General features: G+C 47.8%; 14 non-coding genes across 14 annotated transcripts; all 14 read left to right on the forward strand.

Moving 5' to 3' along the window:
• The first annotated feature begins 654 nt into the window (after positions 1 to 654).
• LOC142697435 (U2 spliceosomal RNA) lies at positions 655 to 845 on the forward strand. Its single transcript, XR_012865230.1, has one exon. It is a non-coding gene; the product is annotated as a U2 spliceosomal RNA (small nuclear RNA).
• Positions 846 to 2,129: 1,284 nt separating this feature from the next.
• Positions 2,130 to 2,320, forward strand: LOC142697436 (U2 spliceosomal RNA). Its single transcript, XR_012865231.1, has one exon. It is a non-coding gene; the product is annotated as a U2 spliceosomal RNA (small nuclear RNA).
• Positions 2,321 to 3,596: 1,276 nt separating this feature from the next.
• On the forward strand, positions 3,597 to 3,787 carry LOC142697437 (U2 spliceosomal RNA). Its single transcript, XR_012865232.1, has one exon. It is a non-coding gene; the product is annotated as a U2 spliceosomal RNA (small nuclear RNA).
• Positions 3,788 to 5,060: 1,273 nt separating this feature from the next.
• Positions 5,061 to 5,251, forward strand: LOC142697438 (U2 spliceosomal RNA). The gene has a single exon (XR_012865233.1). It is a non-coding gene; the product is annotated as a U2 spliceosomal RNA (small nuclear RNA).
• Positions 5,252 to 6,551: 1,300 nt separating this feature from the next.
• LOC142697440 (U2 spliceosomal RNA) lies at positions 6,552 to 6,742 on the forward strand. Its single transcript, XR_012865234.1, has one exon. It is a non-coding gene; the product is annotated as a U2 spliceosomal RNA (small nuclear RNA).
• A 1,284-nt stretch (positions 6,743 to 8,026) lies between these two features.
• LOC142697442 (U2 spliceosomal RNA) lies at positions 8,027 to 8,217 on the forward strand. The gene has a single exon (XR_012865236.1). It is a non-coding gene; the product is annotated as a U2 spliceosomal RNA (small nuclear RNA).
• A 1,280-nt stretch (positions 8,218 to 9,497) lies between these two features.
• LOC142697443 (U2 spliceosomal RNA) lies at positions 9,498 to 9,688 on the forward strand. The gene has a single exon (XR_012865237.1). It is a non-coding gene; the product is annotated as a U2 spliceosomal RNA (small nuclear RNA).
• A 1,320-nt stretch (positions 9,689 to 11,008) lies between these two features.
• Positions 11,009 to 11,199, forward strand: LOC142697444 (U2 spliceosomal RNA). The gene has a single exon (XR_012865238.1). It is a non-coding gene; the product is annotated as a U2 spliceosomal RNA (small nuclear RNA).
• A 1,300-nt stretch (positions 11,200 to 12,499) lies between these two features.
• On the forward strand, positions 12,500 to 12,690 carry LOC142697445 (U2 spliceosomal RNA). Its single transcript, XR_012865239.1, has one exon. It is a non-coding gene; the product is annotated as a U2 spliceosomal RNA (small nuclear RNA).
• A 1,276-nt stretch (positions 12,691 to 13,966) lies between these two features.
• Positions 13,967 to 14,157, forward strand: LOC142697700 (U2 spliceosomal RNA). Its single transcript, XR_012865469.1, has one exon. It is a non-coding gene; the product is annotated as a U2 spliceosomal RNA (small nuclear RNA).
• Positions 14,158 to 15,429: 1,272 nt separating this feature from the next.
• Positions 15,430 to 15,620, forward strand: LOC142697446 (U2 spliceosomal RNA). Its single transcript, XR_012865240.1, has one exon. It is a non-coding gene; the product is annotated as a U2 spliceosomal RNA (small nuclear RNA).
• A 1,300-nt stretch (positions 15,621 to 16,920) lies between these two features.
• LOC142697447 (U2 spliceosomal RNA) lies at positions 16,921 to 17,111 on the forward strand. The gene has a single exon (XR_012865241.1). It is a non-coding gene; the product is annotated as a U2 spliceosomal RNA (small nuclear RNA).
• A 1,288-nt stretch (positions 17,112 to 18,399) lies between these two features.
• On the forward strand, positions 18,400 to 18,590 carry LOC142697448 (U2 spliceosomal RNA). The gene has a single exon (XR_012865242.1). It is a non-coding gene; the product is annotated as a U2 spliceosomal RNA (small nuclear RNA).
• A 1,272-nt stretch (positions 18,591 to 19,862) lies between these two features.
• Positions 19,863 to 20,053, forward strand: LOC142697449 (U2 spliceosomal RNA). The gene has a single exon (XR_012865243.1). It is a non-coding gene; the product is annotated as a U2 spliceosomal RNA (small nuclear RNA).
• Positions 20,054 to 20,866: the final 813 nt, after the last annotated feature.

The raw sequence follows: 20,866 nt of genomic DNA on the forward strand, positions 1-20,866 counted from the left end.
TGTAAAGTTGGTGGATGCCTATTTTCCATTTTGCAGTCCCTTGTCTCCCTCTTGTGGCCTCCTGGAGGCAACTAGCTGTGCAAAAAAAAGACAGCCTGGCGGCCGGCTGTTGCAGTGTTGCCCTCTCAGGCAACACTGAGTGACTGACTGAGCCTCACCGTCTTATATAAAGTTCAGACGGAACTTTGCACGTGTCATAGTGGAGCCCTCAGGATTCCAGAGCCAGCTTTCTGACATCATAATGGGGCCTCAGAGATAAAAGCCTGGGCCCAGGCAGTGTTGGTCAGTGCTGCTCAGCAGGCAGCACTGGACTGGACTGGATTACAGCTGATACAAGGTGTGAAGGAACAAGGGGTGGCTGTGGGCATGCACTTGCTGCCGCTGCCAGTGTTTATCTGCATGGCAGCAGGGCATTTGGGCGTTGCCAGGAAGGCGTTTTTATGTAGATTCCTCCTCTTTCAGCACTGCATTGTGGTGCAAGCAAAAGAAGCAAATCCTGTCTGGCTTCCTCTCCGGCCTTTATTCACCTCCCGTGTAGCTGTGAGTGTGTGAGCCTGCAGGGCCCCATGGAATTGCCTAGAAGTAGGCTGAATCGCTGCAAGGGCTGAACAGCAGTATCGGGCAGGCTCGGGCAACGCGCGGCCCGTTCGGGTTATCGCTTCTCGGCCTTTTGGCTAAGATCAAGTGTAGTATCTGTTCTTATCAGTTTAATATCTGATACGTCCCCTATCTGGGGACCATATATTAAATGGATTTTTAGAACAGGGAGATGGAAATAGAGCTTGCTCTGTCCACTCCACGCATTGACCTGGTATTGCAGTATTTCCAGGACCGGTGCACCCTTTCCTTATGTGTTGACTAAAAGCAGATTCCAAAAGTGTTTTTTGTCTTTGCTATTGTTTCTGTCTTTCTGAAGGGATCTCCCCTTTTAATCCCATTATTTCAACACCTGTTGGACAATGCATGAGTGATAATGAGCTCATTGATTAAATGCAATTAATGAATAGATTGCCACCTCTTGTTGTGTGTCGTCTGTGTTTCTGTGTTTCCGGCATTTCACATTGGAACACCTCATTCACCTTCCTTGTCTTCTCTCCGCCCTCCCTTTTAGGTAAGTTAAAGAGCTGCACCTGAGCCAGCCACTGATTGATTGATTGCTTGATTGATTGATTGATTGATTGATTGATTGATGCAGCACAACAGTCAAATAGTGGAGTGGAGTAGGGGAACAGCAAACAGCCAATAAAGCAGCCCGCCCGCTCGCCTGCCCGCCACAATGGACCTACCTGTGTACACTAGATGGATGTGATGGAATGTACTGTCGTCCCTACATTTCAAGAAGAAGTAAGAATTGCAGTTGCAACAAAGCCTTGCTTGCCTACAAAGAGAGCAGCAATTTGGATTTGTTACTATGTTACCTAGAAGAATAACAAACTGTGCAAGGATGGAGGTTGTAGGAGCAAGGAGAAGTTGTCTGTAAAGTTGGTGGATGCCTATTTTCCATTTTGCAGTCCCTTGTCTCCCTCTTGTGGCCTCCTGGAGGCAACTAGCTGTGCAAAAAAAAGACAGCCTGGCGGCCGGCTGTTGCAGTGTTGCCCTCTCAGGCAACACTGAGTGACTGACTGAGCCTCACCGTCTTATATAAAGTTCAGACGGAACTTTGCACGTGTCATAGTGGAGCCCTCAGGATTCCAGAGCCAGCTTTCTGACATCATAATGGGGCCTCAGAGATAAAAGCCTGGGCCCAGGCAGTGTTGGTCAGTGCTGCTCAGCAGGCAGCACTGGACTGGACTGGATTACAGCTGATACAAGGTGTGAAGGAACAAGGGGTGGCTGTGGGCATGCACTTGCTGCCGCTGCCAGTGTTTATCTGCATGGCAGCAGGGCATTTGGGCGTTGCCAGGAAGGCGTTTTTATGTAGATTCCTCCTCTTTCAGCACTGCATTGTGGTGCAAGCAAAAGAAGCAAATCCTGTCTGGCTTCCTCTCCGGCCTTTATTCACCTCCCGTGTAGCTGTGAGTGTGTGAGCCTGCAGGGCCCCATGGAATTGCCTAGAAGTAGGCTGAATCGCTGCAAGGGCTGAACAGCAGTATCGGGCAGGCTCGGGCAACGCGCGGCCCGTTCGGGTTATCGCTTCTCGGCCTTTTGGCTAAGATCAAGTGTAGTATCTGTTCTTATCAGTTTAATATCTGATACGTCCCCTATCTGGGGACCATATATTAAATGGATTTTTAGAACAGGGAGATGGAAATAGAGCTTGCTCTGTCCACTCCACGCATTGACCTGGTATTGCAGTATTTCCAGGACCGGTGCACCCTTTCCTTATGTGTTGACTAAAAGCAGATTCCAAAAGTGTTTTTTGTCTTTGCTATTGTTTCTGTCTTTCTGAAGGGATCTCCCCTTTTAATCCCATTATTTCAACACCTGTTGGACAATGCATGAGTGATAATGAGCTCATTGATTAAATGCAATTAATGAATAGATTGCCACCTCTTGTTGTGTGTCGTCTGTGTTTCTGTGTTTCCGGCATTTCACATTGGAACACCTCATTCACCTTCCTTGTCTTCTCTCCGCCCTCCCTTTTAGGTAAGTTAAAGAGCTGCACCTGAGCCAGCCACTGATTGATTGATTGATTGATTGATTGATTGATTGATTGATGCAGCACAACAGTCAAATAGTGGAGTGGAGTAGGGGAACAGCAAACAGCCAATAAAGCAGCCCGCCCGCTCGCCTGCCCGCCACAATGGACCTACCTGTGTACACTAGATGGATGTGATGGAATGTACTGTCGTCCCTACATTTCAAGAAGAAGTAAGAATTGCAGTTGCAACAAAGCCTTGCTTGCCTACAAAGAGAGCAGCAATTTGGATTTGTTACTATGTTACCTAGAAGAATAACAAACTGTGCAAGGATGGAGGTTGTAGGAGCAAGGAGAAGTTGTCTGTAAAGTTGGTGGATGCCTATTTTCCATTTTGCAGTCCCTTGTCTCCCTCTTGTGGCCTCCTGGAGGCAACTAGCTGTGCAAAAAAAAGACAGCCTGGCGGCCGGCTGTTGCAGTGTTGCCCTCTCAGGCAACACTGAGTGACTGACTGAGCCTCACCGTCTTATATAAAGTTCAGACGGAACTTTGCACGTGTCATAGTGGAGCCCTCAGGATTCCAGAGCCAGCTTTCTGACATCATAATGGGGCCTCAGAGATAAAAGCCTGGGCCCAGGCAGTGTTGGTCAGTGCTGCTCAGCAGGCAGCACTGGACTGGACTGGATTACAGCTGATACAAGGTGTGAAGGAACAAGGGGTGGCTGTGGGCATGCACTTGCTGCCGCTGCCAGTGTTTATCTGCATGGCAGCAGGGCATTTGGGCGTTGCCAGGAAGGCGTTTTTATGTAGATTCCTCCTCTTTCAGCACTGCATTGTGGTGCAAGCAAAAGAAGCAAATCCTGTCTGGCTTCCTCTCCGGCCTTTATTCACCTCCCGTGTAGCTGTGAGTGTGTGAGCCTGCAGGGCCCCATGGAATTGCCTAGAAGTAGGCTGAATCGCTGCAAGGGCTGAACAGCAGTATCGGGCAGGCTCGGGCAACGCGCGGCCCGTTCGGGTTATCGCTTCTCGGCCTTTTGGCTAAGATCAAGTGTAGTATCTGTTCTTATCAGTTTAATATCTGATACGTCCCCTATCTGGGGACCATATATTAAATGGATTTTTAGAACAGGGAGATGGAAATAGAGCTTGCTCTGTCCACTCCACGCATTGACCTGGTATTGCAGTATTTCCAGGACCGGTGCACCCTTTCCTTATGTGTTGACTAAAAGCAGATTCCAAAAGTGTTTTTTGTCTTTGCTATTGTTTCTGTCTTTCTGAAGGGATCTCCCCTTTTAATCCCATTATTTCAACACCTGTTGGACAATGCATGAGTGATAATGAGCTCATTGATTAAATGCAATTAATGAATAGATTGCCACCTCTTGTTGTGTGTCGTCTGTGTTTCTGTGTTTCCGGCATTTCACATTGGAACACCTCATTCACCTTCCTTGTCTTCTCTCCGCCCTCCCTTTTAGGTAAGTTAAAGAGCTGCACCTGAGCCAGCCACTTGATTGATTGATTGATTGATTGATTGATTGATTGATGCAGCACAACAGTCAAATAGTGGAGTGGAGTAGGGGAACAGCAAACAGCCAATAAAGCAGCCCGCCCGCTCGCCTGCCCGCCACAATGGACCTACCTGTGTACACTAGATGGATGTGATGGAATGTACTGTCGTCCCTACATTTCAAGAAGAAGTAAGAATTGCAGTTGCAACAAAGCCTTGCTTGCCTACAAAGAGAGCAGCAATTTGGATTTGTTACTATGTTACCTAGAAGAATAACAAACTGTGCAAGGATGGAGGTTGTAGGAGCAAGGAGAAGTTGTCTGTAAAGTTGGTGGATGCCTATTTTCCATTTTGCAGTCCCTTGTCTCCCTCTTGTGGCCTCCTGGAGGCAACTAGCTGTGCAAAAAAAAGACAGCCTGGCGGCCGGCTGTTGCAGTGTTGCCCTCTCAGGCAACACTGAGTGACTGACTGAGCCTCACCGTCTTATATAAAGTTCAGACGGAACTTTGCACGTGTCATAGTGGAGCCCTCAGGATTCCAGAGCCAGCTTTCTGACATCATAATGGGGCCTCAGAGATAAAAGCCTGGGCCCAGGCAGTGTTGGTCAGTGCTGCTCAGCAGGCAGCACTGGACTGGACTGGATTACAGCTGATACAAGGTGTGAAGGAACAAGGGGTGGCTGTGGGCATGCACTTGCTGCTGCTGCCAGTGTTTATCTGCATGGCAGCAGGGCATTTGGGCGTTGCCAGGAAGGCGTTTTTATGTAGATTCCTCCTCTTTCAGCACTGCATTGTGGTGCAAGCAAAAGAAGCAAATCCTGTCTGGCTTCCTCTCCGGCCTTTATTCACCTCCCGTGTAGCTGTGAGTGTGTGAGCCTGCAGGGCCCCATGGAATTGCCTAGAAGTAGGCTGAATCGCTGCAAGGGCTGAACAGCAGTATCGGGCAGGCTCGGGCAACGCGCGGCCCGTTCGGGTTATCGCTTCTCGGCCTTTTGGCTAAGATCAAGTGTAGTATCTGTTCTTATCAGTTTAATATCTGATACGTCCCCTATCTGGGGACCATATATTAAATGGATTTTTAGAACAGGGAGATGGAAATAGAGCTTGCTCTGTCCACTCCACGCATTGACCTGGTATTGCAGTATTTCCAGGACCGGTGCACCCTTTCCTTATGTGTTGACTAAAAGCAGATTCCAAAAGTGTTTTTTGTCTTTGCTATTGTTTCTGTCTTTCTGAAGGGATCTCCCCTTTTAATCCCATTATTTCAACACCTGTTGGACAATGCATGAGTGATAATGAGCTCATTGATTAAATGCAATTAATGAATAGATTGCCACCTCTTGTTGTGTGTCGTCTGTGTTTCTGTGTTTCCGGCATTTCACATTGGAACACCTCATTCACCTTCCTTGTCTTCTCTCCGCCCTCCCTTTTAGGTAAGTTAAAGAGCTGCACCTGAGCCAGCCACTGATTGATTGATTGATTGATTGATTGATTGATTGATTGATTGATTGATTGATTGATTGATTGATGCAGCACAACAGTCAAATAGTGGAGTGGAGTAGGGGAACAGCAAACAGCCAATAAAGCAGCCCGCCCGCTCGCCTGCCCGCCACAATGGACCTACCTGTGTACACTAGATGGATGTGATGGAATGTACTGTCGTCCCTACATTTCAAGAAGAAGTAAGAATTGCAGTTGCAACAAAGCCTTGCTTGCCTACAAAGAGAGCAGCAATTTGGATTTGTTACTATGTTACCTAGAAGAATAACAAACTGTGCAAGGATGGAGGTTGTAGGAGCAAGGAGAAGTTGTCTGTAAAGTTGGTGGATGCCTATTTTCCATTTTGCAGTCCCTTGTCTCCCTCTTGTGGCCTCCTGGAGGCAACTAGCTGTGCAAAAAAAAGACAGCCTGGCGGCCGGCTGTTGCAGTGTTGCCCTCTCAGGCAACACTGAGTGACTGACTGAGCCTCACCGTCTTATATAAAGTTCAGACGGAACTTTGCACGTGTCATAGTGGAGCCCTCAGGATTCCAGAGCCAGCTTTCTGACATCATAATGGGGCCTCAGAGATAAAAGCCTGGGCCCAGGCAGTGTTGGTCAGTGCTGCTCAGCAGGCAGCACTGGACTGGACTGGATTACAGCTGATACAAGGTGTGAAGGAACAAGGGGTGGCTGTGGGCATGCACTTGCTGCCGCTGCCAGTGTTTATCTGCATGGCAGCAGGGCATTTGGGCGTTGCCAGGAAGGCGTTTTTATGTAGATTCCTCCTCTTTCAGCACTGCATTGTGGTGCAAGCAAAAGAAGCAAATCCTGTCTGGCTTCCTCTCCGGCCTTTATTCACCTCCCGTGTAGCTGTGAGTGTGTGAGCCTGCAGGGCCCCATGGAATTGCCTAGAAGTAGGCTGAATCGCTGCAAGGGCTGAACAGCAGTATCGGGCAGGCTCGGGCAACGCGCGGCCCGTTCGGGTTATCGCTTCTCGGCCTTTTGGCTAAGATCAAGTGTAGTATCTGTTCTTATCAGTTTAATATCTGATACGTCCCCTATCTGGGGACCATATATTAAATGGATTTTTAGAACAGGGAGATGGAAATAGAGCTTGCTCTGTCCACTCCACGCATTGACCTGGTATTGCAGTATTTCCAGGACCGGTGCACCCTTTCCTTATGTGTTGACTAAAAGCAGATTCCAAAAGTGTTTTTTGTCTTTGCTATTGTTTCTGTCTTTCTGAAGGGATCTCCCCTTTTAATCCCATTATTTCAACACCTGTTGGACAATGCATGAGTGATAATGAGCTCATTGATTAAATGCAATTAATGAATAGATTGCCACCTCTTGTTGTGTGTCGTCTGTGTTTCTGTGTTTCCGGCATTTCACATTGGAACACCTCATTCACCTTCCTTGTCTTCTCTCCGCCCTCCCTTTTAGGTAAGTTAAAGAGCTGCACCTGAGCCAGCCACTGATTGATTGATTGATTGATTGATTGATTGATTGATTGATTGATTGATGCAGCACAACAGTCAAATAGTGGAGTGGAGTAGGGGAACAGCAAACAGCCAATAAAGCAGCCCGCCCGCTCGCCTGCCCGCCACAATGGACCTACCTGTGTACACTAGATGGATGTGATGGAATGTACTGTCGTCCCTACATTTCAAGAAGAAGTAAGAATTGCAGTTGCAACAAAGCCTTGCTTGCCTACAAAGAGAGCAGCAATTTGGATTTGTTACTATGTTACCTAGAAGAATAACAAACTGTGCAAGGATGGAGGTTGTAGGAGCAAGGAGAAGTTGTCTGTAAAGTTGGTGGATGCCTATTTTCCATTTTGCAGTCCCTTGTCTCCCTCTTGTGGCCTCCTGGAGGCAACTAGCTGTGCAAAAAAAAGACAGCCTGGCGGCCGGCTGTTGCAGTGTTGCCCTCTCAGGCAACACTGAGTGACTGACTGAGCCTCACCGTCTTATATAAAGTTCAGACGGAACTTTGCACGTGTCATAGTGGAGCCCTCAGGATTCCAGAGCCAGCTTTCTGACATCATAATGGGGCCTCAGAGATAAAAGCCTGGGCCCAGGCAGTGTTGGTCAGTGCTGCTCAGCAGGCAGCACTGGACTGGACTGGATTACAGCTGATACAAGGTGTGAAGGAACAAGGGGTGGCTGTGGGCATGCACTTGCTGCCGCTGCCAGTGTTTATCTGCATGGCAGCAGGGCATTTGGGCGTTGCCAGGAAGGCGTTTTTATGTAGATTCCTCCTCTTTCAGCACTGCATTGTGGTGCAAGCAAAAGAAGCAAATCCTGTCTGGCTTCCTCTCCGGCCTTTATTCACCTCCCGTGTAGCTGTGAGTGTGTGAGCCTGCAGGGCCCCATGGAATTGCCTAGAAGTAGGCTGAATCGCTGCAAGGGCTGAACAGCAGTATCGGGCAGGCTCGGGCAACGCGCGGCCCGTTCGGGTTATCGCTTCTCGGCCTTTTGGCTAAGATCAAGTGTAGTATCTGTTCTTATCAGTTTAATATCTGATACGTCCCCTATCTGGGGACCATATATTAAATGGATTTTTAGAACAGGGAGATGGAAATAGAGCTTGCTCTGTCCACTCCACGCATTGACCTGGTATTGCAGTATTTCCAGGACCGGTGCACCCTTTCCTTATGTGTTGACTAAAAGCAGATTCCAAAAGTGTTTTTTGTCTTTGCTATTGTTTCTGTCTTTCTGAAGGGATCTCCCCTTTTAATCCCATTATTTCAACACCTGTTGGACAATGCATGAGTGATAATGAGCTCATTGATTAAATGCAATTAATGAATAGATTGCCACCTCTTGTTGTGTGTCGTCTGTGTTTCTGTGTTTCCGGCATTTCACATTGGAACACCTCATTCACCTTCCTTGTCTTCTCTCCGCCCTCCCTTTTAGGTAAGTTAAAGAGCTGCACCTGAGCCAGCCACTGATTGATTGATTGATTGATTGATTGATTGATTGATTGATTGATGCAGCACAACAGTCAAATAGTGGAGTGGAGTAGGGGAACAGCAAACAGCCAATAAAGCAGCCCGCCCGCTCGCCTGCCCGCCACAATGGACCTACCTGTGTACACTAGATGGATGTGATGGAATGTACTGTCGTCCCTACATTTCAAGAAGAAGTAAGAATTGCAGTTGCAACAAAGCCTTGCTTGCCTACAAAGAGAGCAGCAATTTGGATTTGTTACTATGTTACCTAGAAGAATAACAAACTGTGCAAGGATGGAGGTTGTAGGAGCAAGGAGAAGTTGTCTGTAAAGTTGGTGGATGCCTATTTTCCATTTTGCAGTCCCTTGTCTCCCTCTTGTGGCCTCCTGGAGGCAACTAGCTGTGCAAAAAAAAGACAGCCTGGCGGCCGGCTGTTGCAGTGTTGCCCTCTCAGGCAACACTGAGTGACTGACTGAGCCTCACCGTCTTATATAAAGTTCAGACGGAACTTTGCACGTGTCATAGTGGAGCCCTCAGGATTCCAGAGCCAGCTTTCTGACATCATAATGGGGCCTCAGAGATAAAAGCCTGGGCCCAGGCAGTGTTGGTCAGTGCTGCTCAGCAGGCAGCACTGGACTGGACTGGATTACAGCTGATACAAGGTGTGAAGGAACAAGGGGTGGCTGTGGGCATGCACTTGCTGCTGCTGCCAGTGTTTATCTGCATGGCAGCAGGGCATTTGGGCGTTGCCAGGAAGGCGTTTTTATGTAGATTCCTCCTCTTTCAGCACTGCATTGTGGTGCAAGCAAAAGAAGCAAATCCTGTCTGGCTTCCTCTCCGGCCTTTATTCACCTCCCGTGTAGCTGTGAGTGTGTGAGCCTGCAGGGCCCCATGGAATTGCCTAGAAGTAGGCTGAATCGCTGCAAGGGCTGAACAGCAGTATCGGGCAGGCTCGGGCAACGCGCGGCCCGTTCGGGTTATCGCTTCTCGGCCTTTTGGCTAAGATCAAGTGTAGTATCTGTTCTTATCAGTTTAATATCTGATACGTCCCCTATCTGGGGACCATATATTAAATGGATTTTTAGAACAGGGAGATGGAAATAGAGCTTGCTCTGTCCACTCCACGCATTGACCTGGTATTGCAGTATTTCCAGGACCGGTGCACCCTTTCCTTATGTGTTGACTAAAAGCAGATTCCAAAAGTGTTTTTTGTCTTTGCTATTGTTTCTGTCTTTCTGAAGGGATCTCCCCTTTTAATCCCATTATTTCAACACCTGTTGGACAATGCATGAGTGATAATGAGCTCATTGATTAAATGCAATTAATGAATAGATTGCCACCTCTTGTTGTGTGTCGTCTGTGTTTCTGTGTTTCCGGCATTTCACATTGGAACACCTCATTCACCTTCCTTGTCTTCTCTCCGCCCTCCCTTTTAGGTAAGTTAAAGAGCTGCACCTGAGCCAGCCACTGATTGATTGATTGATTGATTGATTGATTGATTGATTGATTGATTGATTGATTGATTGATTGATTGATTGATTGATTGATTGATGCAGCACAACAGTCAAATAGTGGAGTGGAGTAGGGGAACAGCAAACAGCCAATAAAGCAGCCCGCCCGCTCGCCTGCCCGCCACAATGGACCTACCTGTGTACACTAGATGGATGTGATGGAATGTACTGTCGTCCCTACATTTCAAGAAGAAGTAAGAATTGCAGTTGCAACAAAGCCTTGCTTGCCTACAAAGAGAGCAGCAATTTGGATTTGTTACTATGTTACCTAGAAGAATAACAAACTGTGCAAGGATGGAGGTTGTAGGAGCAAGGAGAAGTTGTCTGTAAAGTTGGTGGATGCCTATTTTCCATTTTGCAGTCCCTTGTCTCCCTCTTGTGGCCTCCTGGAGGCAACTAGCTGTGCAAAAAAAAGACAGCCTGGCGGCCGGCTGTTGCAGTGTTGCCCTCTCAGGCAACACTGAGTGACTGACTGAGCCTCACCGTCTTATATAAAGCTCAGACGGAACTTTGCACGTGTCATAGTGGAGCCCTCAGGATTCCAGAGCCAGCTTTCTGACATCATAATGGGGCCTCAGAGATAAAAGCCTGGGCCCAGGCAGTGTTGGTCAGTGCTGCTCAGCAGGCAGCACTGGACTGGACTGGATTACAGCTGATACAAGGTGTGAAGGAACAAGGGGTGGCTGTGGGCATGCACTTGCTGCCGCTGCCAGTGTTTATCTGCATGGCAGCAGGGCATTTGGGCGTTGCCAGGAAGGCGTTTTTATGTAGATTCCTCCTCTTTCAGCACTGCATTGTGGTGCAAGCAAAAGAAGCAAATCCTGTCTGGCTTCCTCTCCGGCCTTTATTCACCTCCCGTGTAGCTGTGAGTGTGTGAGCCTGCAGGGCCCCATGGAATTGCCTAGAAGTAGGCTGAATCGCTGCAAGGGCTGAACAGCAGTATCGGGCAGGCTCGGGCAACGCGCGGCCCGTTCGGGTTATCGCTTCTCGGCCTTTTGGCTAAGATCAAGTGTAGTATCTGTTCTTATCAGTTTAATATCTGATACGTCCCCTATCTGGGGACCATATATTAAATGGATTTTTAGAACAGGGAGATGGAAATAGAGCTTGCTCTGTCCACTCCACGCATTGACCTGGTATTGCAGTATTTCCAGGACCGGTGCACCCTTTCCTTATGTGTTGACTAAAAGCAGATTCCAAAAGTGTTTTTTGTCTTTGCTATTGTTTCTGTCTTTCTGAAGGGATCTCCCCTTTTAATCCCATTATTTCAACACCTGTTGGACAATGCATGAGTGATAATGAGCTCATTGATTAAATGCAATTAATGAATAGATTGCCACCTCTTGTTGTGTGTCGTCTGTGTTTCTGTGTTTCCGGCATTTCACATTGGAACACCTCATTCACCTTCCTTGTCTTCTCTCCGCCCTCCCTTTTAGGTAAGTTAAAGAGCTGCACCTGAGCCAGCCACTGATTGATTGATTGATTGATTGATTGATTGATTGATTGATTGATTGATTGATTGATTGATTGATGCAGCACAACAGTCAAATAGTGGAGTGGAGTAGGGGAACAGCAAACAGCCAATAAAGCAGCCCGCCCGCTCGCCTGCCCGCCACAATGGACCTACCTGTGTACACTAGATGGATGTGATGGAATGTACTGTCGTCCCTACATTTCAAGAAGAAGTAAGAATTGCAGTTGCAACAAAGCCTTGCTTGCCTACAAAGAGAGCAGCAATTTGGATTTGTTACTATGTTACCTAGAAGAATAACAAACTGTGCAAGGATGGAGGTTGTAGGAGCAAGGAGAAGTTGTCTGTAAAGTTGGTGGATGCCTATTTTCCATTTTGCAGTCCCTTGTCTCCCTCTTGTGGCCTCCTGGAGGCAACTAGCTGTGCAAAAAAAAGACAGCCTGGCGGCCGGCTGTTGCAGTGTTGCCCTCTCAGGCAACACTGAGTGACTGACTGAGCCTCACCGTCTTATATAAAGTTCAGACGGAACTTTGCACGTGTCATAGTGGAGCCCTCAGGATTCCAGAGCCAGCTTTCTGACATCATAATGGGGCCTCAGAGATAAAAGCCTGGGCCCAGGCAGTGTTGGTCAGTGCTGCTCAGCAGGCAGCACTGGACTGGACTGGATTACAGCTGATACAAGGTGTGAAGGAACAAGGGGTGGCTGTGGGCATGCACTTGCTGCCGCTGCCAGTGTTTATCTGCATGGCAGCAGGGCATTTGGGCGTTGCCAGGAAGGCGTTTTTATGTAGATTCCTCCTCTTTCAGCACTGCATTGTGGTGCAAGCAAAAGAAGCAAATCCTGTCTGGCTTCCTGTCCGGCCTTTATTCACCTCCCGTGTAGCTGTGAGTGTGTGAGCCTGCAGGGCCCCATGGAATTGCCTAGAAGTAGGCTGAATCGCTGCAAGGGCTGAACAGCAGTATCGGGCAGGCTCGGGCAACGCGCGGCCCGTTCGGGTTATCGCTTCTCGGCCTTTTGGCTAAGATCAAGTGTAGTATCTGTTCTTATCAGTTTAATATCTGATACGTCCCCTATCTGGGGACCATATATTAAATGGATTTTTAGAACAGGGAGATGGAAATAGAGCTTGCTCTGTCCACTCCACGCATTGACCTGGTATTGCAGTATTTCCAGGACCGGTGCACCCTTTCCTTATGTGTTGACTAAAAGCAGATTCCAAAAGTGTTTTTTGTCTTTGCTATTGTTTCTGTCTTTCTGAAGGGATCTCCCCTTTTAATCCCATTATTTCAACACCTGTTGGACAATGCATGAGTGATAATGAGCTCATTGATTAAATGCAATTAATGAATAGATTGCCACCTCTTGTTGTGTGTCGTCTGTGTTTCTGTGTTTCCGGCATTTCACATTGGAACACCTCATTCACCTTCCTTGTCTTCTCTCCGCCCTCCCTTTTAGGTAAGTTAAAGAGCTGCACCTGAGCCAGCCACTGATTGATTGATTGATTGATTGATTGATTGATTGATTGATGCAGCACAACAGTCAAATAGTGGAGTGGAGTAGGGGAACAGCAAACAGCCAATAAAGCAGCCCGCCCGCTCGCCTGCCCGCCACAATGGACCTACCTGTGTACACTAGATGGATGTGATGGAATGTACTGTCGTCCCTACATTTCAAGAAGAAGTAAGAATTGCAGTTGCAACAAAGCCTTGCTTGCCTACAAAGAGAGCAGCAATTTGGATTTGTTACTATGTTACCTAGAAGAATAACAAACTGTGCAAGGATGGAGGTTGTAGGAGCAAGGAGAAGTTGTCTGTAAAGTTGGTGGATGCCTATTTTCCATTTTGCAGTCCCTTGTCTCCCTCTTGTGGCCTCCTGGAGGCAACTAGCTGTGCAAAAAAAAGACAGCCTGGCGGCCGGCTGTTGCAGTGTTGCCCTCTCAGGCAACACTGAGTGACTGACTGAGCCTCACCGTCTTATATAAAGTTCAGACGGAACTTTGCACGTGTCATAGTGGAGCCCTCAGGATTCCAGAGCCAGCTTTCTGACATCATAATGGGGCCTCAGAGATAAAAGCCTGGGCCCAGGCAGTGTTGGTCAGTGCTGCTCAGCAGGCAGCACTGGACTGGACTGGATTACAGCTGATACAAGGTGTGAAGGAACAAGGGGTGGCTGTGGGCATGCACTTGCTGCCGCTGCCAGTGTTTATCTGCATGGCAGCAGGGCATTTGGGCGTTGCCAGGAAGGCGTTTTTATGTAGATTCCTCCTCTTTCAGCACTGCATTGTGGTGCAAGCAAAAGAAGCAAATCCTGTCTGGCTTCCTCTCCGGCCTTTATTCACCTCCCGTGTAGCTGTGAGTGTGTGAGCCTGCAGGGCCCCATGGAATTGCCTAGAAGTAGGCTGAATCGCTGCAAGGGCTGAACAGCAGTATCGGGCAGGCTCGGGCAACGCGCGGCCCGTTCGGGTTATCGCTTCTCGGCCTTTTGGCTAAGATCAAGTGTAGTATCTGTTCTTATCAGTTTAATATCTGATACGTCCCCTATCTAAGGACCATATATTAAATGGATTTTTAGAACAGGGAGATGGAAATAGAGCTTGCTCTGTCCACTCCACGCATTGACCTGGTATTGCAGTATTTCCAGGACCGGTGCACCCTTTCCTTATGTGTTGACTAAAAGCAGATTCCAAAAGTGTTTTTTGTCTTTGCTATTGTTTCTGTCTTTCTGAAGGGATCTCCCCTTTTAATCCCATTATTTCAACACCTGTTGGACAATGCATGAGTGATAATGAGCTCATTGATTAAATGCAATTAATGAATAGATTGCCACCTCTTGTTGTGTGTCGTCTGTGTTTCTGTGTTTCCGGCATTTCACATTGGAACACCTCATTCACCTTCCTTGTCTTCTCTCCGCCCTCCCTTTTAGGTAAGTTAAAGAGCTGCACCTGAGCCAGCCACTGATTGATTGATTGATTGATTGATTGATTGATTGATGCAGCACAACAGTCAAATAGTGGAGTGGAGTAGGGGAACAGCAAACAGCCAATAAAGCAGCCCGCCCGCTCGCCTGCCCGCCACAATGGACCTACCTGTGTACACTAGATGGATGTGATGGAATGTACTGTCGTCCCTACATTTCAAGAAGAAGTAAGAATTGCAGTTGCAACAAAGCCTTGCTTGCCTACAAAGAGAGCAGCAATTTGGATTTGTTACTATGTTACCTAGAAGAATAACAAACTGTGCAAGGATGGAGGTTGTAGGAGCAAGGAGAAGTTGTCTGTAAAGTTGGTGGATGCCTATTTTCCATTTTGCAGTCCCTTGTCTCCCTCTTGTGGCCTCCTGGAGGCAACTAGCTGTGCAAAAAAAAGACAGCCTGGCGGCCGGCTGTTGCAGTGTTGCCCTCTCAGGCAACACTGAGTGACTGATTGAGCCTCACCGTCTTATATAAAGTTCAGACGGAACTTTGCACGTGTCATAGTGGAGCCCTCAGGATTCCAGAGCCAGCTTTCTGACATCATAATGGGGCCTCAGAGATAAAAGCCTGGGCCCAGGCAGTGTTGGTCAGTGCTGCTCAGCAGGCAGCACTGGACTGGACTGGATTACAGCTGATACAAGGTGTGAAGGAACAAGGGGTGGCTGTGGGCATGCACTTGCTGCCGCTGCCAGTGTTTATCTGCATGGCAGCAGGGCATTTGGGCGTTGCCAGGAAGGCGTTTTTATGTAGATTCCTCCTCTTTCAGCACTGCATTGTGGTGCAAGCAAAAGAAGCAAATCCTGTCTGGCTTCCTCTCCGGCCTTTATTCACCTCCCGTGTAGCTGTGAGTGTGTGAGCCTGCAGGGCCCCATGGAATTGCCTAGAAGTAGGCTGAATCGCTGCAAGGGCTGAACAGCAGTATCGGGCAGGCTCGGGCAACGCGCGGCCCGTTCGGGTTATCGCTTCTCGGCCTTTTGGCTAAGATCAAGTGTAGTATCTGTTCTTATCAGTTTAATATCTGATACGTCCCCTATCTGGGGACCATATATTAAATGGATTTTTAGAACAGGGAGATGGAAATAGAGCTTGCTCTGTCCACTCCACGCATTGACCTGGTATTGCAGTATTTCCAGGACCGGTGCACCCTTTCCTTATGTGTTGACTAAAAGCAGATTCCAAAAGTGTTTTTTGTCTTTGCTATTGTTTCTGTCTTTCTGAAGGGATCTCCCCTTTTAATCCCATTATTTCAACACCTGTTGGACAATGCATGAGTGATAATGAGCTCATTGATTAAATGCAATTAATGAATAGATTGCCACCTCTTGTTGTGTGTCGTCTGTGTTTCTGTGTTTCCGGCATTTCACATTGGAACACCTCATTCACCTTCCTTGTCTTCTCTCCGCCCTCCCTTTTAGGTAAGTTAAAGAGCTGCACCTGAGCCAGCCACTGATTGATTTATTGATTGATTGATTGATTGATTGATTGATTGATTGATTGATTGATTGATTGATGCAGCACAACAGTCAAATAGTGGAGTGGAGTAGGGGAACAGCAAACAGCCAATAAAGCAGCCCGCCCGCTCGCCTGCCCGCCACAATGGACCTACCTGTGTACACTAGATGGATGTGATGGAATGTACTGTCGTCCCTACATTTCAAGAAGAAGTAAGAATTGCAGTTGCAACAAAGCCTTGCTTGCCTACAAAGAGAGCAGCAATTTGGATTTGTTACTATGTTACCTAGAAGAATAACAAACTGTGCAAGGATGGAGGTTGTAGGAGCAAGGAGAAGTTGTCTGTAAAGTTGGTGGATGCCTATTTTCCATTTTGCAGTCCCTTGTCTCCCTCTTGTGGCCTCCTGGAGGCAACTAGCTGTGCAAAAAAAAGACAGCCTGGCGGCCGGCTGTTGCAGTGTTGCCCTCTCAGGCAACACTGAGTGACTGACTGAGCCTCACCGTCTTATATAAAGTTCAGACGGAACTTTGCACGTGTCATAGTGGAGCCCTCAGGATTCCAGAGCCAGCTTTCTGACATCATAATGGGGCCTCAGAGATAAAATCCTGGGCCCAGGCAGTGTTGGTCAGTGCTGCTCAGCAGGCAGCACTGGACTGGACTGGATTACAGCTGATACAAGGTGTGAAGGAACAAGGGGTGGCTGTGGGCATGCACTTGCTGCCGCTGCCAGTGTTTATCTGCATGGCAGCAGGGCATTTGGGCGTTGCCAGGAAGGCGTTTTTATGTAGATTCCTCCTCTTTCAGCACTGCATTGTGGTGCAAGCAAAAGAAGCAAATCCTGTCTGGCTTCCTCTCCGGCCTTTATTCACCTCCCGTGTAGCTGTGAGTGTGTGAGCCTGCAGGGCCCCATGGAATTGCCTAGAAGTAGGCTGAATCGCTGCAAGGGCTGAACAGCAGTATCGGGCAGGCTCGGGCAACGCGCGGCCCGTTCGGGTTATCGCTTCTCGGCCTTTTGGCTAAGATCAAGTGTAGTATCTGTTCTTATCAGTTTAATATCTGATACGTCCCCTATCTGGGGACCATATATTAAATGGATTTTTAGAACAGGGAGATGGAAATAGAGCTTGCTCTGTCCACTCCACGCATTGACCTGGTATTGCAGTATTTCCAGGACCGGTGCACCCTTTCCTTATGTGTTGACTAAAAGCAGATTCCAAAAGTGTTTTTTGTCTTTGCTATTGTTTCTGTCTTTCTGAAGGGATCTCCCCTTTTAATCCCATTATTTCAACACCTGTTGGACAATGCATGAGTGATAATGAGCTCATTGATTAAATGCAATTAATGAATAGATTGCCACCTCTTGTTGTGTGTCGTCTGTGTTTCTGTGTTTCCGGCATTTCACATTGGAACACCTCATTCACCTTCCTTGTCTTCTCTCCGCCCTCCCTTTTAGGTAAGTTAAAGAGCTGCACCTGAGCCAGCCACTGATTGATTGATTGATTGATTGATTGATTGATTGATTGATTGATTGATTGATGCAGCACAACAGTCAAATAGTGGAGTGGAGTAGGGGAACAGCAAACAGCCAATAAAGCAGCCCGCCCGCTCGCCTGCCCGCCACAATGGACCATCCTGTGTACACTAGATGGATGTGATGGAATGTACTGTCGTCCCTACATTTCAAGAAGAAGTAAGAATTGCAGTTGCAACAAAGCCTTGCTTGCCTACAAAGAGAGCAGCAATTTGGATTTGTTACTATGTTACCTAGAAGAATAACAAACTGTGCAAGGATGGAGGTTGTAGGAGCAAGGAGAAGTTGTCTGTAAAGTTGGTGGATGCCTATTTTCCATTTTGCAGTCCCTTGTCTCCCTCTTGTGGCCTCCTGGAGGCAACTAGCTGTGCAAAAAAAAGACAGCCTGGCGGCCGGCTGTTGCAGTGTTGCCCTCTCAGGCAACACTGAGTGACTGACTGAGCCTCACCGTCTTATATAAAGTTCAGACGGAACTTTGCACGTGTCATAGTGGAGCCCTCAGGATTCCAGAGCCAGCTTTCTGACATCATAATGGGGCCTCAGAGATAAAAGCCTGGGCCCAGGCAGTGTTGGTCAGTGCTGCTCAGCAGGCAGCACTGGACTGGACTGGATTACAGCTGATACAAGGTGTGAAGGAACAAGGGGTGGCTGTGGGCATGCACTTGCTGCCGCTGCCAGTGTTTATCTGCATGGCAGCAGGGCATTTGGGCGTTGCCAGGAAGGCGTTTTTATGTAGATTCCTCCTCTTTCAGCACTGCATTGTGGTGCAAGCAAAAGAAGCAAATCCTGTCTGGCTTCCTCCCCGGCCTTTATTCACCTCCCGTGTAGCTGTGAGTGTGTGAGCCTGCAGGGCCCCATGGAATTGCCTAGAAGTAGGCTGAATCGCTGCAAGGGCTGAACAGCAGTATCGGGCAGGCTCGGGCAACGCGCGGCCCGTTCGGGTTATCGCTTCTCGGCCTTTTGGCTAAGATCAAGTGTAGTATCTGTTCTTATCAGTTTAATATCTGATACGTCCCCTATCTGGGGACCATATATTAAATGGATTTTTAGAACAGGGAGATGGAAATAGAGCTTGCTCTGTCCACTCCACGCATTGACCTGGTATTGCAGTATTTCCAGGACCGGTGCACCCTTTCCTTATGTGTTGACTAAAAGCAGATTCCAAAAGTGTTTTTTGTCTTTGCTATTGTTTCTGTCTTTCTGAAGGGATCTCCCCTTTTAATCCCATTATTTCAACACCTGTTGGACAATGCATGAGTGATAATGAGCTCATTGATTAAATGCAATTAATGAATAGATTGCCACCTCTTGTTGTGTGTCGTCTGTGTTTCTGTGTTTCCGGCATTTCACATTGGAACACCTCATTCACCTTCCTTGTCTTCTCTCCGCCCTCCCTTTTAGGTAAGTTAAAGAGCTGCACCTGAGCCAGCCACTGATTGATTGATTGATTGATTGATTGATTGATTGATGCAGCACAACAGTCAAATAGTGGAGTGGAGTAGGGGAACAGCAAACAGCCAATAAAGCAGCCCGCCCGCTCGCCTGCCCGCCACAATGGACCTACCTGTGTACACTAGATGGATGTGATGGAATGTACTGTCGTCCCTACATTTCAAGAAGAAGTAAGAATTGCAGTTGCAACAAAGCCTTGCTTGCCTACAAAGAGAGCAGCAATTTGGATTTGTTACTATGTTACCTAGAAGAATAACAAACTGTGCAAGGATGGAGGTTGTAGGAGCAAGGAGAAGTTGTCTGTAAAGTTGGTGGATGCCTATTTTCCATTTTGCAGTCCCTTGTCTCCCTCTTGTGGCCTCCTGAAGGCAACTAGCTGTGCAAAAAAAAGACAGCCTGGCGGCCGGCTGTTGCAGTGTTGCCCTCTCAGGCAACACTGAGTGACTGACTGAGCCTCACCGTCTTATATAAAGTTCAGACGGAACTTTGAACGTGTCATAGTGGAGCCCTCAGGATTCCAGAGCCAGCTTTCTGACATCATAATGGGGCCTCAGAGATAAAAGCCTGGGCCCAGGCAGTGTTGGTCAGTGCTGCTCAGCAGGCAGCACTGGACTGGACTGGATTACAGCTGATACAAGGTGTGAAGGAACAAGGGGTGGCTGTGGGCATGCACTTGCTGCCGCTGCCAGTGTTTATCTGCATGGCAGCAGGGCATTTGGGCGTTGCCAGGAAGGCGTTTTTATGTAGATTCCTCCTCTTTCAGCACTGCATTGTGGTGCAAGCAAAAGAAGCAAATCCTGTCTGGCTTCCTCTCCGGCCTTTATTCACCTCCCGTGTAGCTGTGAGTGTGTGAGCCTGCAGGGCCCCATGGAATTGCCTAGAAGTAGGCTGAATCGCTGCAAGGGCTGAACAGCAGTATCGGGCAGGCTCGGGCAACGCGCGGCCCGTTCGGGTTATCGCTTCTCGGCCTTTTGGCTAAGATCAAGTGTAGTATCTGTTCTTATCAGTTTAATATCTGATACGTCCCCTATCTGGGGACCATATATTAAATGGATTTTTAGAACAGGGAGATGGAAATAGAGCTTGCTCTGTCCACTCCACGCATTGACCTGGTATTGCAGTATTTCCAGGACCGGTGCACCCTTTCCTTATGTGTTGACTAAAAGCAGATTCCAAAAGTGTTTTTTGTCTTTGCTATTGTTTCTGTCTTTCTGAAGGGATCTCCCCTTTTAATCCCATTATTTCAACACCTGTTGGACAATGCATGAGTGATAATGAGCTCATTGATTAAATGCAATTAATGAATAGATTGCCACCTCTTGTTGTGTGTCGTCTGTGTTTCTGTGTTTCCGGCATTTCACATTGGAACACCTCATTCACCTTCCTTGTCTTCTCTCCGCCCTCCCTTTTAGGTAAGTTAAAGAGCTGCACCTGAGCCAGCCACTGATTGATTGATTGATTGATTGATTGATTGATTGATTGATTGATTGATTGATTGATTGATTGATGCAGCACAACAGTCAAATAGTGGAGTGGAGTAGGGGAACAGCAAACAGCCAATAAAGCAGCCCGCCCGCTCGCCTGCCCGCCACAATGGACCTACCTGTGTACACTAGATGGATGTGATGGAATGTACTGTCGTCCCTACATTTCAAGAAGAAGTAAGAATTGCAGTTGCAACAAAGCCTTGCTTGCCTACAAAGAGAGCAGCAATTTGGATTTGTTACTATGTTACCTAGAAGAATAACAAACTGTGCAAGGATGGAGGTTGTAGGAGCAAGGAGAAGTTGTCTGTAAAGTTGGTGGATGCCTATTTTCCATTTTGAAGTCCCTTGTCTCCCTCTTGTGGCCTCCTGGAGGCAACTAGCTGTGCAAAAAAAAGACAGCCTGGCGGCCGGCTGTTGCAGTGTTGCCCTCTCAGGCAACACTGAGTGACTGACTGAGCCTCACCGTCTTATA

This window comes from Rhinoderma darwinii (assembly GCF_050947455.1).
Source record: "Rhinoderma darwinii isolate aRhiDar2 chromosome 5 unlocalized genomic scaffold, aRhiDar2.hap1 SUPER_5_unloc_8, whole genome shotgun sequence".
Taxonomy (NCBI): domain Eukaryota; kingdom Metazoa; phylum Chordata; class Amphibia; order Anura; family Rhinodermatidae; genus Rhinoderma; species Rhinoderma darwinii.